Source organism: Mus caroli, chromosome 3 (genome assembly GCF_900094665.2).
Source record: "Mus caroli chromosome 3, CAROLI_EIJ_v1.1, whole genome shotgun sequence".
In the NCBI taxonomy this organism is placed as follows: Eukaryota; Metazoa; Chordata; class Mammalia; order Rodentia; family Muridae; genus Mus; species Mus caroli.
In genome coordinates, this window is record NC_034572.1 from 99,075,610 (window position 1) to 99,091,894 (window position 16,285).

The 16,285-nt window shown below is 44.8% G+C and overlaps 1 protein-coding gene across 2 annotated transcripts in view; it reads right to left on the minus strand.

Annotated features, from left to right (window-relative positions):
• Nucleotides 1-15,468, minus strand: part of Cttnbp2nl (CTTNBP2 N-terminal like) — a 49,464-nt gene extending 33,996 nt beyond the window's left edge. The window contains exons 1-2 of one of the 2 annotated variants that reach the window (XM_021158839.1): nucleotides 15,307-15,468; nucleotides 1,370-1,492 (exon numbers count right to left, since the gene is read on the minus strand). The gene's annotated coding sequence lies outside the window, so the exon portion shown is untranslated. Of the gene's footprint in view, nucleotides 1-1,369; nucleotides 1,493-15,221; nucleotides 15,285-15,306 lie in introns of those variants that run through there. The other variant, XM_021158838.1, reaches the window with a different exon arrangement.
• Nucleotides 15,469-16,285: the final 817 nt, after the last annotated feature.

Below are 16,285 nucleotides of genomic sequence, written 5' to 3' on the forward strand. Positions count from 1 at the left end.
AGCCCAGGGAGGAATTAACCCCGGGTGCACTGTGCTGGTTTCTTACTTTTTCTTTCCCCACCAAGACCACAGGTCGAGGGGATGTCCCATGATGCTCTTCCTCTCTCTTCCCATGATGCTAAGCAGGATCATGAGCAGATGGGAAAGGCACTCCCCAAATTCCAACGGAGCAGAGTAAAGCAACTGGATGTATAAGCACCGAGGCAAGATGGCAGAAACAATGCTAAAAACTGCTATCCAATTACTTCCTTTTCTCCAATATTTTTAGAGTCATTTTTGTTTGGAGGTTGGAAAGTAAGACTAAAATCCGCAGTGTCATTTCAGTAATGCACAGAGCGTTCCTGAGAAGTACAGACAGAATGCCAGTCCTGGAGTGGACGGGAACAGCGAGATGGCCTTGAGGAGCACACTTAGCTGCTCTGGCCCTTTGTTTCCTACCAGGTAAAATGAAACACATTAGGTGCTCTGCAAAGTTCCTCTTAGTTCCACTCTAAATAAGCATAAAGACTGGAGGTGAAGTCAGTTGACTGCCAGCCTAGAAGGGCTGGGTTTTACCCTTACTATACAAATTTGATTATATCCAAATCAAGTCTCTGACCTGTTAAGAAAAATAGTAGTCTCCATCAAAGAATAGAATTAGTATCATCTTCAGAGTCATTTACGTTAGAAAGCATTAGCCTACACAAGAAAAAAATTCCTTCTTTATCAATGAGATGAAGAACAATACTCCTGGGCTGGAGAGACAGCTCGCTGGGTAGACTGCGTGCTGTGCGAGCATGAGCACCCACATAAAAAAGTGGGGCACGGCAGCATGCACCTGCAGCCCCAGTCAGGATTGGAGAGGGAAGAGACAGGCAGACAGATCCCAGAGCCCACTGATCAGCTAATCTATCCAACTAGTGAGGACTAGGTTCAGGGAGACACCATGTCTCAAGAAATACGGTGAAGAACAATAAAGACATCCTTTGGCCTCTCTGAACACGCATGCACAGGGATATATATCATACATATCACACACATAAACACACACATACACACATCTTACCTGTACCTATAAAATCACTTCTACACACATATTTTAATACCTGGGACATTTTATTAATAATAACACATTTTACTTACTGTTTATAATGCTATATAAACAGTATACAGGCAGGGGAAAGCCACAGTTGTGTCACTCAAGACCATCATGTTCTAGTAATCTTTCTTCATAGATATTAAAACTTAACAATTCTTTGCTATTCTATACATTTGAAGGTACTCCTGATGCCCACTGTAATACTTCTTACAATAAGACATATCCAAACTCCATTATGATTCAGCATGGCAGTGGTGGTCTTCCTGTGAGTGGTGTAGAGGTGACACTGACCTGATAATTGGTGGCTGCACTTTGGTCCTCAGGTATGAAGTCTTAGAGGTTTCCTTCAGTTAAACTTTTAGAAAGCTGACAGATATTTAAACTGTCGTCGGCATGGTGGGAAAACGTCCAACACTGCAACACAAGAGAAATTCATTGTCCATGTGTCCATACTATGAGGAACGTGGCGAGTCCCACTGGTGTCACCTAGGGCCACAGCTGCTAAAGCCCGATAGCTGTAGGCTGCTATTGACAAGGGGAAACCCCCCCAGTCCTCGGGCTGAGGCTGACTCTGTACATGAAGTACGGGGCTCCGACTTCCCTTCTGCACGGGGTAATTAGTGAGCGTGAGAGCTACTGAAATTTTTTTTCATTTTCTTTTAAGACAGAGACTAGAATGACCTTTAACTCAAATGGTGATCCTCCTGCCTTAGTGTCTGATATACAGAAATCTCTTCAGATGTCCAGTGCCATTTCAACTTGTCAAGGGCACTAGGTACAAACTTTCCCTCAATTGCCAAAAGCCTGTCTGCAGGAGACAACATGACTCACACACAATGCCACAATGCACCTCGGAACATCATCAGAACTAAAGCATTCTACCTGCCAAATCTGGGTAAGGAAATGTCTGCTCTTACTCCCCAGTAACCACAAGGAAACAAATCAACGTGTGCTCATTTCCACTGTTTAGAAGGATGGCCAAACACTGCCAACTTCTATTTTCCCATCATGTCTACACATTAAGTGTTGGCCTATAAACAAATGTTTTTGCTTATATTTTTCCAATAGTATTAAGCTACTATAAAAAAGAAAAGAAAGACAGACACACATACAATCCACAACATGAAAGATATGAAACTGATGAGAGAAAAAAAGGAGACATGGGGAAAGAAGTGGGTAGAGGAAAGGGAGAGAGGAGGGCCTGGGGTGTGGAGGATGGGTGGTGTGTGTGTGTGGGGGTCATGCTCAGAACACACGTATGAGAACTGGGAAAGATGAAATAACAAAAACAAAAGGAAAAAGGAAGTAGAGGGTTTTAACTTTATTTCAATTCATTTATCAAGTCAACAGTTAAACTCCGAATCTCCCAATTTAGGGGAGGAAGTGTGGGTCCATCCCAGAATGAAGAGTAAACGACCAACAGCATGCAGGCCAACCACGAAATAAGCATCTCCAGCAGTCCTGCCAGCGCTCGGGCAGAATGATACAGCTCAAGGTTTGCAGGAAAAGGCTGCTCTTAACCTACACTCATTATCAGAGCCATCACTGCCAGGTTTCAGGCAGGCCACCACACACAGCAGGCTGTCGACTCCTGTTTTCTGAGTGAGCTGTTACTCGTCACTGACAGCATCCATTAAGTGACTTTGAAAGACAGGATCATTCCAACCAGATGCCCAGCTTGCTCTTCCCAGTAGAACCCTCCAAGACCCTGCTTGGCCCACAGCTTACACCCAGACACTTCTGGGTAAGGAATGCTACAGTCTATAAATCTGAAAGAAATACCACTTGTGGACAAGCTGTCTGGGTATGTTCTCACTGCCGGCTGACAGTGCTTTAAACTTTAGAGGTTTCTTTCTTTCCCCCTTTTTATGTAGCGCTGGCACTCACTCAGAGGACCAGGCTGGCATAGAACTCACAGAGATCTACCTGCCTCTGCCTCCCAAGTGCTGGGATTAAAGGTGTGCCCTACTTCTTGCCTGTTCAGTTTTCTTAAAATGAATAAATAAATAAATAAATAGTACACACACACCACAATGAAAATGTCACATGTACTGCAATGCCCTGAAAAACTAAGGCCATGTAAAGGGTAAGTATGAGAGGAGACTTTCCCATACGGTATGCAACTCCAGCCAAGCTCGTGCTAAGCACGCCATTTAGTCAGTCCCAGCCTCCTCACCCCATTTCTCCATCTGACAGCAGGAGCTGTGAGTCTTCTTCAGTAACACACATCTCCCACCTCCCACCTCCCTGCTCCCTCTGTTCTGTCTGTCTTTTGAGGCAGTTTTACTATGTAGTCTCTGCTGGCCTGGAATAGTCTTGAACTCAGAGAAATCCCCCTGCCTCTGCCTTCTGAGTGCATGAAGTCCTCTTTTTCTTCTTCTTCTTTTTTTTTATTTTTAAGATTTATTTTATTATATGTAAGTACACTGTAGCTGTCTTCAGACACTCCAGAAGAGGGAGTCAGATCTCATTACAGATGGTTGTGAGCCACCATGTGGTTGCTGGGATTTGAACTCTGGACCTTCGGAAGAGCAGTCGGGTGCTCTTACCCACTGAGCCATCTCTTTTTCTTCTTTTTGAGACAGAGTTTTGCTACGTAGCCCAGGCTGGCTTTTAATTTATCTCTTTGCTTCAGTCCCTCAAGTACTGATCCTTATAGGTGTAATCTACCATGCTTGGTCTACCCATGACAACAATCAGAAGTTCTGGGTATCAAGCCGGGATGCACACGCAGGCCACACCTCTTGCCTTATGCACACACCCACATAGCGCCTCCTTAACTACTTTGATGATTTTGCCTGGGAAATGTGTTGCTGTGCCCTGCTTAGTCTGTTCCGTCTCTGACTAACACCTCAGCTCCGCTCCTTCTGGCCCGTACTGTGCAGCTTGCTTCTCCACAAAGCCTGTGCTCTGGAGCTGAAGTGATCCTGTAGGGCAACAGGCATAGCTGTGTTTTCACCACAGAGACAAGGTAGCAGGAAAAGAAAACACCCCAAACTGCTTCTCCAGCCATGTAAGCAATAGGGCAGGGCAGGGCAGGGCAGGGCAGGGCAGGGCAGGGCAGGGCGGAGCGCAGGTAGTGTTTGTGTCTAGTATCTGGGTGTGAGTATCTGGGTGCAAGTGAAGGTTTACTTTCTAAGTAGTCAGTAACAAGGAACATGTAGGAAAAAAAAAATCAACATTTTAGATGAGTCTTAGTTCCTGACAGGGTAGCCTCAAAAACAAAAACAAAAACAAAAATCCCACTTAAAAAGTCAAGTCAATTAAAAAAAAATTCAGTCATTTATTATGAGATCATTTTATTACACACTCAGATATTGAACTTAAGTAACTCATACTTGGCCTAAAACTGTCTCACAGGCCACTGAGTGAGGTCTTAGAATCAGTAATTAGATATGACCAGAAAGATAAACTGAATTTGCTCCAATCATGTAGCCTGACATAAATCTGTATAAGACCAATATGGGTCATAACTTAAAACTCAGAGATAATGTACAACATAGATATTTTGACATCTGTTCACAGAATAGTGCATTATCCTAGAAACCCAGTCGGTACCCGGGCATGCTGGTGCACACCTGCTGTCCCAGCTCTGGGAGGTGTGAGGCAGGAGGATAAAAAGCTCAAAGCCAGCCTGGACATAAATACCTGGTGGATTCAAGGCCTGCCTGGGTTATATGAGACCTTTACTAAAAACAGAAACAAAGCCCAGAACCAGACCAAGCCAAATCAAAGAAAGCCAGTATGTGTGAGATAAACAGGGACCACTGTGCTTAAAGCCACCAAGGCTAAGTAAATATGGAGACACGTGCACTGTTTCTAGTGAATCCAGGGGCCCCTTCTTAGGTGGAAAGCGCTAGACTATCTCAGAAGATTAAACACTCTCCACCCTGGCACCCCTGGGCTCAGAAGGGCGACTTGTCTGTCTGTGCTAAGACAGTGTCAGCGCTCCACATGGTTCTACCACTCTTGGTTTTGGTTTTTTTTTTTTTTTTTTTGATCAGGCCAGGGAAGAAAACCATGCTAACATGCTGTCGCAAAATGATTTTCTGATTTTAAAAAGTAGTTTTTAGCCAAGTGTGCTAGTGCACACCTGCGACCCAGCATTTGGGACACTAAGGCCAGGGGAGTTGAGAGGCCAGCTTCACAGCACGGTAGTACTCAGGGGAATCGCTTCTTACTACTAGTTCCTTAAAAAAATCCTAATGTCAAGGTACAAAACACAATTTCATTTTATGGAATTTTAAAATATTAAGTAATATAAACGTAATTAGCAATACTTTAAATCAAGCTTTTCTCAGCTGATGATACGACAAGACTATTTACATTTCTATAATATATGTCAATGGGCTGTATGACCCCTTACCCCAAGCTCATGTGGAATCTTAATTCCTAGAATTTCAGAATGTGACTGACTCTGAACACAGACACAGAGGCCCCTGCCTCGCCTTCTTTTTGGGCAGTATTGGTGATTGAACCCAGGGCCTTGAACTTGTTAGGCAAGTGCTCCACCCCTGAGCTAACTCCCAGCACCAGAGACTTTTCAGAGGCGATTAAGTTAAAATGAGGTCATTGCACACTGTGCATAGAGTGAGAGACGTCGGAGGACTCAGTCATAAATGAGATATCTATCAAACTTCTCCCCTCAAGGCTCAGGGATCTACGTGAGAGAGGAGGTGGGGAGGCCGGAGGTGGTAAGGAAACAGGGTCATCTGGATCCAGCAGCCCTGATAAGAGCTGTCAGACATGAGAGCACCCTCAAAACCTGCACGGGTTCAAACAAGGCAAGAGTCCATCATGGAGAAAGGGAGCAGGCACAGGAGTGAGAGGTCACACTCCTCCGCAAGGACTCATCCTAACCTTCCCAGCTATTAGCAACGGACACGGGTGGGACAAGGGAAACCGGGCTCCTGTAACCAAGTGCCCCTGGCTACATGACAGGGTAGGCCCAGTGCCCACGAGAAGTCACCAATGCAAAATGGACTCCATGGTGTTTTTGTTATTTTTCTTATTGAGTTTATTTTTGTTCTGCTTTTCAGGGTTTTGATTCTTATTTTCCTGAGAGACAAGAGAATGAACCAGAAGGTGGATGGGGGAGGGGAGTGTGTGCGGGAAAGGGAAACAGTATGATCAAAATACATGTATGAAAAATCTTAATAAAAAAATTGGTCACTACAATCCTTAATCCAATAAGACTGGTATCCTATAAGAGAAAATTAGAATACAGACCAATCAGAGAAAGTGCAAGGTGAGAATCCACTCTGATCAGAACAGTGCTCTAAGCTTTTAGCCAAAGATAACAATATTTGAAAAATACATTCTTTTTATTCAAACCACCCAGACTGTGGTGGCAAAATAAAACAATATACTAGCTACTTACTTTTCTTTCTTTTGTTTGTTTGTTTCTTATGTCCTGGTTGGCCTGGACCTTACTGTGTAAAGTACGCTGACTTCAAATTTGCAACCTTCCTGTTCTGCTCCCAAGTGCTAATGTGTCCCCAGACCCTGCTTTCTATTCTTTTGGGGGAGGGGGTGTCATTTATATATTTTATGTATACAGACGCTGCTGTGTCTGCATGTATGTCGGCACACCAGAAGAGGGCATCAGATTGTGGGCTGCCATGTGGGGCTCTTAAATGCTGAGCCATCTCTCCAGTCTCACTTTCTACTCTTAAAGTGCATCTGAACAACTAGGTCTGAGCTTTCCCCTCCATGTGAGGACTGACTGTACACACAGCTTGCCCTACCATCCATGTGAGGACTCACTGGAACGCCCCCTTCCTCACACAGCTTGCCCTTTTCTCCTAGCCATGCAATAAACAGCATTACAATAAAATCAATGCTTTGGAAATACATCTTGGAGATTGTGCATTTCAGGACTCTGAATTATCCTGAAAGACGATCTGAATAATGCAGTTAGGGAGACGTAACGACGGTGCTGAGCGATCAAGACATTTATTTACCGAGCACTGAGGGTGCCTCTAGGGACCAGCTGTGCAGCTATGATAAAACTCTTCAGGGTCAGCACTGAAACACTGGAGCACTCAATGCAAGGCAGACTCAAGGACCCCAGACTCTCAAGGCTTATGCTTAGTATAAAATGCCTACTGTGAACAAGGAAAACATTAATCAGTAGCACACCAGCGTTCTACAGCGTAACTTTCTAAGAATTCAAACAAGTAATGAAAAAAGATAAACATTGATTGAGCTGAACATGACAGACATTTCTAAGCGCGCTTGACATACGTTATCATAATCTAGGGTGAGAGATCAATACCATCCAGGTTAAAAACGGCAAAGCTGAGGCTCAGTGGCTGAACAGCTTGCTTAAAGTCGTGTAGCTAGAATGTGGAAGAAACCAAATTTGAACCCAGTAAATTTGACTCCAGAGGCTTCCTTGGAAACCGCTGCTCGTGGGCCTTACTTTACCAGCCTTAGGCGATGGAACAGCCTCAGAGATGATCTACTTTGGCCTGTTGTACAGATGAGGGTTATTAGAGCAGTTAGCGAGATCCAGGTCTAGCACTGACCACTGAAAATTTGGATTCCTTCTTTCCACCCACCTACCTATTTGTGTGTGTGTGTGTGCATGTGTGTACACGTGTGTGTGTGTGCACACGTGTGCACACACGTGCCATGGCTTTTGTATAGCTTCAGAAGACAACAGGCTAACAAGAGACAAGAGCTGGTTCTCTTTTATCAAGTGGTACCCAGGACTGAACACAGGTCATCAGGCTTGGCAGCATATGTCCCTAACTGCCAAGCCATTTGCTGGCTCCACCTCTGATTTCTAAAGTCTAGTCTAACTTGCTCTTTGGGAGACCACAGCAAGCTCTGGTTTGGTTTGGTCCTTAGGGTCTTCTGTTCATGAATCTGTTCATCTGTCTCTCTCATTCTCTCTCTTCTATGCGGTCAGCAAGCTTTACATGCATACTGAAGGACAAGGGAAGCAGCCTCATGCCCATAAACAAACAAATATCTCACCCTCTGTAGAAGGGTACCAGGACAATGCTACTGAAATCCAGCTCTGTTACCCAGGCATGGTAGTGCACATCTCTAATCCCTGCACTCAGGAGGCTGAGGCAAGATGATTCCCACGGGATCAAGGCAAGCCAGGACTATGCAATAAGACCCAGCTTCAAAAACAAACCAAAAAGAAAACCACGTCTGACTACCTGAGTATCTGACCACACCCTCTCACTATTCTTACTGACATAAGACCACACCAGAAGAACCACACAGTGTGAATGAAAATTAAGTAATAGTTTTAAAAAAACATTTTTCATTGAAATTTTAAGAAATGATATATATCACTAGACAACAGATAATCAGAAAGTTTGAGCTAATTTAGTACTTGCTAGTTAGTTTAAATGAAATTAGATTTCAGCCTATCACATTCGTCTGTCTTTCAATTTTACCCATCGAGTCCTAGAAAATTCTGCTTTTCTGAAACAAAACCGGAGCAAGGGAACAATGGTTGTGTAGGTTGATTTTATCTTCAGTAAAGCACTTCATGGGTCACCATTCTTGAGGCTGCCTGAATGGAAAAACCCTTCAACTGCTACACTGGATGAAGTCACTGGCTCCACAGGGACTGCAGAGACGAAATCCCAGTCTGCAGCATTAACCACAACAGTCAAGATAATCTGGGTCTTAACTATGCTCACAGCCTTTTTCCTGAACTGCAAAAACCTTCACATAAGCCTCTAAGGCAGTGCTTCTCCACCGTCCTAATCCTGGGGCCCTTTAATACAATTCTTCATGATGTGGTGACCCCCAGCCACAGAATTATTTCATTGCTACTTCATAACTAATTTTGGTAGTGTTATGAATTTTAATTTAAATATCTGTGTTTTTTGGTCTTAGGCAACCCCGTGAAAGGGTAGCTTGACTCCCAAATGGTTGAGACCCACAGACTGACCAGACTGTTCACCACTCTACATCTCTGAGAAGCATCCACTTGAGCCCACCTCCAAGGACAGGACGTTATTTGTTGTTTATTTTCTTTTCAATGGAGCATAATGGTCTTTCATTCACGTGTCCAATTTACAAGTCAAAATAAACGTATTCCTTACAGACCCCAACCCAGTAGGTTGACCTGATCTGAGGGGGAGATGGCATTGCCAGTTCCCCCAAAAGTCACTTTACAGGTATGTTCAACACACGTCCAAGCCAGTGATAGCTGTGCATTCTTCTGCCCGGGTTAGCCCTTTGTGCCTTCTGCAACAAAAATGAAAGGTAGTCTCTGCTTCTAGTGAAAAAATTTTTACAGCTTTTCATCAAGTCACAACTTTTATCTTGTAATAGGGTTGCTAAAAATATCACAGCTGATGCTGACATTAGACATGCGACAGAAGTGAACGCAGCTCCGGAACTCAGGAGCCGCTGATAGAACCCCATTCTAATCTATCAGTTTGTCCATTTACACATCTGCTTAGTGTCTCACAAGATTCGGAACTCTGTCGACAGCTATTCTGTCTGGTAGAAAGAGGAGGAGGAAGTGGGAGAGATTTACTTACAGTAACTTGGAGACTGACTTCATTTAGGGGGTTAAATAGGGGAAATAATCCAAACTCAGCAGAGGTTTGGAGACTCTGTGACGAACGACAATGTGGTCAATAGAAACAGGGATGTCAGAACAGGAACTGGCTTTAGTGGGGAAATGATGACTTGGAGATGAGACAGGCTGAGGAAGAACTAAGTACCCTCTAAGAGGAACCTGTGGGAGGGAGGCAGCTAGTATGCTGCAGTGCAGGGGCTTAGGACATGGAATCTTTAAAAAAATTACTTTGGTGTCTTCAATCTAAAGACATGGGGTAAGGCTGATGATATACAGGACCAGATCTGTACCCTCAAATGCTAAGCCAGTTAAAAAACAGACTATAGCCTGGCCTGGTAGCACAGACTCATGATCCTAGCTAGCTACCTGGGAGTCTGAGGCAGGAGGATCCCAATTTTAAGGCTTGTCTAGACTACAGAATGAGTTCAAGCTTGGGCAATTATTTAGTAAGACCCAGTCTCAATTTAAAAAAAAAAAAAAGAAAGAAAAAAAGCACACCGTTCCTCACAGCCTGCACTCTCCTCCCACTTTCCCGTCGTTTTTCCTATATCCTCCTTTCCTTGGTATCTGCGATCCCTATCACTTTTTTTCCCCTTTTCTGGTGTGTGTAAGCAAACGTGCGTGCATGTGGAGGCCACAGGTCAGCAGCAGGTATCTCCTAAATCACTCTTCACCTCATTTTCTGAGACAGTCTGTCACTGACTCTGGAACTTCCTGGCTGGCATGGCTAGCCAGTCACATGCCCCAGGGATCCTCTGGCTGCCCAGTGTTGAACCCACAGGCCTGCAGCTGCACTGGCTGTTTATGTGAGGGTGCTGCAGAGCAAAACTCTGGTCTTCACACTTATGCAATCAAGCACTGACTAACTGAGCCAACTCCCCAGCCCCTTGTGCCTTGTTAAAGCAATATATCCTCGCTTCTCTTTCTACCCCTTCCCCCGTCTCCTGGACTCCACACAAGATCCCACACATTTCAGTGCTCACTAGGCTCAGAGGCAGGAGTTTTTGTGCTAATTTTCCTTTCTAGTTTACTAATAATTATGGGTTATAATCTTTGTTGATGAAACAGTTAAGAGTTCTTTTAACAGCAAAGACACATTGAGATGGAATGTGTCAATGCACTTGATACACTGAGCTTGGATAGACTTTGCATTCTTTACTTCAAAGCTACCGTGAAGGCCTGTCTTCAGGCCCCAAACCCTTGCCATCCTCCCCCTCCATTCTCAATTCCCCACCTCTATTTCTTTCCCATCCATTCTCGATTGGTCTTCAACTCCTTTTAGATTAACAGGGAAGGTAGTCTTCAAATGCTTTAAATGGAAATTATCATTGAAAATGTCTTAAATCTTATAAGCATACCACACACAAACCCATTCAGAAAAGTTGCAGGGTGGCAGCATCTGGAGTGGAACAACTGGTGGTAACTTGAATCTCTTGCCTTTGATTCACACACACACACACACACACACACACACACACACAAGTTCTGAATGCACAGCTATATGTTCTCAAAAAAAAAAATCATTGGCTCAGATGTGTTACATTATGACCTGCACAACTCTGTTTTCCTCAATCTAGGGACCTCAGCTATTTAGATTTATCTTATTTTATTAAGTGTATGAGTGTTTTGTCTACAGTGTCCATAAGTGCTGGTAGACATCAGAAGAAGATGTTGGATCCTCTGGAACTGGAGTGAAGGGTGGTTCTGAGCTTCCGTGTGTGCTGGGATTGAAACTGGGTCCTCTGAAAGAGCACTAAGTGTTCTTAACCACCGAGTGTCTCTCTAGCCCAAACCGTAGCTATTTACAGACAAATTTAAAACAAAACCAACCAACAAACACTACTTCATTTTTGCTAAAGTAGACCTTTTAGTATCTTTTCTCTTCTTCCTCTCTGTCACTTGGACTAGGGTAGTCTCTAAGGAGAGCCTCTTGCCTCACCTCCAGAGAGCGAAAGGGGTGTGTACATTAATTTCCATAACTCATGCGCCAAGTGCTAATAACAACAATGCTCATAATAGTATCTCTCAATGACCACTTCCTACGAAGCACCTTGCTTAGTAGACCTATACAAACATGCTCGCAGAAGGTTCACACAATCTTTAAAACCAGAAAACTCTTCTGTTTCTAGCTCACAACTGAAGGGCTCTGAACTAGAAACAGCCTCTCTTCACCTCATGCCACTCCACATCAGTCCAATGGCAGTCTCTAAGAAACACCGCAGAAAAGCTGAGAATCCAAACTCTTGTAAGAAAACCAACTGGGAGCCCCATCAATGTGATTCTGATTTGGCACAGATCTATAACAAATCAGGGATATGGCACTCACCAAGAAAGTCTGAATGACTACTGCTAAGGACCCATGAAGTCCTGTGTACTGTTAATACAACGGGGAGTAAATAAAAGCACAAAAATTGGGATTGGCGGTATGGCTCAGGTGGAAGGTTTGAAGTTCAAGCCCTATCCAGCACAGGATTAAGAGAAAAGCACAAAACCACCCCCTCCAAAAACCTTCAAGGAGAGCAGCTGTCTTAGTTTGGGATTCTATTGCTATACTAAAACGCCACAATCAAAAGCAACTTGGGAAGGAAAGGGTTTACTTCATCTTACAACTCTCAGCTCACACTCTATCACTGATGGAAGTCGAGGCAGGAACTTAACGTGGAAATCTGGACTGAGAAAATGAGGCAGAAGCCATTGAGGATTAGGAACATAATTTACCCCCTTGCTCAGCCAGTTTATAGCACTCAGGCCCCAAGCTTAGGGAGAGCACCGCCCAGAGTGGGCTGGGCACTCTCTACAACAACCATCAATCAAGAACACACCCTACAGGCTTGCCCACAGGCCAATCTGGTGAGGGCATTTTTCTCAACTGAGTTTCCCTCTTTCCAGATAACTCTAGCTTGTGTGAAGTTGACATAAACTAGCCAGCACACTAGGGTCAAACCAAATACTCAGAAACTAAAATAAAAATTGACCAATAGTTCCTAACGTGTTCTTCAGAACTCACTCCATCCCCATTAGGTCAGATTCTTGTACATATATATCTTTAAAATGACTACGATTGATCATGTTTGTAAGTATGGCTCAGAATTCATGACAGTAAAAGAAAAAAAATTATATACAGTACCTAACCAGAAGTATTTTCTCATAGGAAAGTCAATATTTTAGCCACTTCAGATATTGCAATTTCCTATTATTTCAGATACGGAAAAATCAAATTACACAAAGACAAGAAGGCAGATGGTTCAAACTAACAAGACGTGCCGTACTTTGTCAGATGCTATCTGTCTTAGTTTGACTCTTAGGTGAGAACTTTAAACTAAATTCAGTGTTTGTATTGGGCACTGTGGAAGCTACAAAGACTTCATGCAGTCTAAGAATAATTTGACGAAATGCACTAAACACACACACAACCTGTCTGCACACAATGCTTTTCTTCATCTAAATGACACTGAAAAGGTTAGAGGAACGAATTCTCCCAGAGTTGAACATCGGAGTGCACGCTGTAATCCCAACAGGAGGAGGAAAGCCACCCTGGGCTACATAATCTTCAGAAACATAGCGAGACACAGTGCTCCGCTCTTGATTAAACAAAACAAGCCCTCCAGATCCAAAGGTATATCAAACAGGTCTTGTTTATTGTGCCAAAACATCAATGAGATTATTCTGCTCTCCCTGTTTGTCCAGGCCCTGGAAATCCCTGCTCCCTGGGTCTCCTGACGTCTCCTACCTTAGTTTATTTGCCTTCTCTACTCGGGTAATGAGGCACATCTTTTAGGGCTTTCCTGTTTTACTTCTAGGGTTATTTTTTTAAAACCCCTGCTGCTATTTCTGGGATAATGTATCTCTCCCTCCTATGGCAATAAACTCTGTGTTTGTGGGAGAGACCCTGCATACAGTTTCTTCTTTGTGCTTCCTCTCACTACATATCTGGAAACAATCATGGAACAGATCTGCAGCCCCCTAGAGTGGCTCTGAAACCTAGGAACCTGACTACTCAAAACTAATTACCTTCAGGAAGTCTACTCAGGAAGGCTGCAGACAACAGCCACTACAATCACCCTCTGTGATTGCAACTCCGCATCTCGCCTCTATCAGCTATAAATAACCAACAGGAAAATGAACTTGAGATGAAAACTTAAAATGCTAAAAATATGGAAAAATTAATAGGTGGTACTGCTGGCCACAGATGATGACTGGAGATTCAATGACATTAATGTCAGGACAAAATCATTTGTACTTTGCAACTGCTAAAATGCCAAAGGCTTTAGTAGATCTTTACAGGGACTCTACAGAGACGTGAAAATAGAATTCCCAAGGCTTTTATCTGCCCTTCTCTCTGAAACTGAAAAGTACCTTTTATTTTAATGCTTTAAATTTTGGTTGATGATGCTGGTGTGCTAGACACCACCACATTACATGTATATTCGTTTCCTTTGAGGGTAAAATCCCACTATAAAAGAGGGGTGAGACAGTACTCAGAGGCCACAGGACCAGATTAATTATAAACCTAGCCAACTGAACACCTGAATTTTGTTCAAATACTTCCTGTCTTTTGTTTCAACCTGCCATACACCTTCAAGGTTAACTGCAGTTTCCCTGAGCAACGGACCAGCCCACTCCAAATTGGGAGATGGGGATTCCTACTGCAAAGGCATTTACTGACTCCTCCGCACCATTTCATTTGAAAATATGGTATTATTCAGTGTCTGTCAAACAATACACACTGCATTCCTAGCCACCCAAGGCCAGCTCTGCTGAAAGCTAACACACCCACCTTGCTATGAAATATGCGGATGCTTCCCTACTAAGTTCTCAGAGAAGAAACCGGGTAGAAAGCAAAATCGAAAGGCAACTCAAACCTAAAAAACCCCTAAAAGCTGGTTTCTCCCAAAAGAAACAGAAAGGGCGAGAAAGGTACAAAGGGCGATGGGAAGAGGATAATGTATGATTTAAGCCGGGGAGCTCTCAACACTCAGAAAGAGAATACAGGATCTGGGGAGGCTGTAGGAGCAATCACAGGCTGGGGGATGGGAAGAGCTAAAAGAGGGGAAAAGGCCGCTTTGGCTGTTGGAGGTGTCTGTCTGGGTTTCGTCTTTTTCTCTCCCCCTCGCCCATCCCTCATAAGGAAAACGCTGGTTTGTGTGTGTGTGCGTTTAAATCTTATACAGAACCCTAGTTCTGGACCCACGCTTGCCAGCAGGGACAGATGTGGGAAAGGATGTCTGAATTCGCGGGGATCCAGTATAGGGGTGGGGGCTGCAGCCTAGAAGATGGTACCCACCAGTACCACTCTGAGGCTAGGGCTGGGCAGAAGGCGACCTAGAGTGAGACAGGTAGGAGGAGACCCCTGCTGAGGGGCGGAGGCTGGCGAGAGACAATGAACAATCGTAAAGACCCCGGAGGATGCCGCGACGCCTCCTCGGGGAATCCCGGGATCCGAGGCGGCGGCCCCGCCCCCTAGGGGGACCATCCCTACCCCGACAGGGACTTCTGCTGAAAGCCACTCACGCTCCGGGCCAGGAGGCTCTCTCGGAGACCCGGCCTCCCAGCACCGCAGAGCCCCGAGCCCGCGCTCCGTACCTGGCCTCGGCGCTCCGGGATCCTTCCCCGCCGCCGCCTCCGCCGCCCGCTCCCCATCCCCAGCCTCCCAGGACCCGCCCCTTACCCGCCGGCGGCAGTGACAGGCAGATATCCTCGCCAATCACAGCCTTGCCCTTGCGGCTTTGAAACCAATCCTCGCCGCCTGAAGGCGGGGCTTCTCCAAAGTCATCCCAGCTCCTCCTGGGGCCGCAAGATCCCTTTTGTTTGGGAGAGCCAGGCTGGGATTGAGCTGGCGTCACTTCCGGGAGGAAGTACCCTCCTCTGGTCCGCTGGAGTCTGGGCTCGCTCTGTTCTCCGCCCGGGTTCTGCAACTTTTCAGGACCCTGGGAACACCTTGTGGTGGCTTAATTGAGGGTTTATCTAAAATGTAAATAAAAGAAGTGAGTTTTAGCGTTTGTTTTCGAATTAGTTATTGAAAACCTAGTAACGTGTCTTCTTTGCCTCTCTCTCTCTCTCTCTCTCTCTCTCTCTCTCTCTCTCTCTCTCTCTCTCTCTCTCGGGTGTGGTGCTGGAAAGCTAGGGCGCAAGACCATCTTCTTTACCACATCACACTATGTACACAAAGGGAGACCCTAGGGTGGAAGCACCTGGTAGAGAGCATAACCCCTACCGACCTGCCTTTCAGGGCGAAGCCAAATAGCTGCAAACTTACCTGGTGTTTCCCCACACTGTGCTTGCCATTCATGTTTGTGGGGCGCTCTTTTATATGTTTGGGCCCCGTCAAACCGTGCGTGGACCATGCATTTGTAACGAAGCCGAAACGGAACAGTAGGATGAGGGGAAATGGCTGGCCTCGCGAGCACCGGAATGCAGATCTTAGTGATAGAAACAAGACCTGGAGGGAAGAGACTGCACTCTACCATACATAGCCTGCACTTCAGCACCACAAGTGATTGAACTGTTTTAATAGCCGCATTGCTTTAAAGAACTTGTAACAAGTACGTATAAGAACCAAAGTATTTAAGTGCACAAGTAACATATTACGCTGAATACATTATTCCTAATTTTCACAATATTCAGCAAGAGACTATTAGGGACATTAA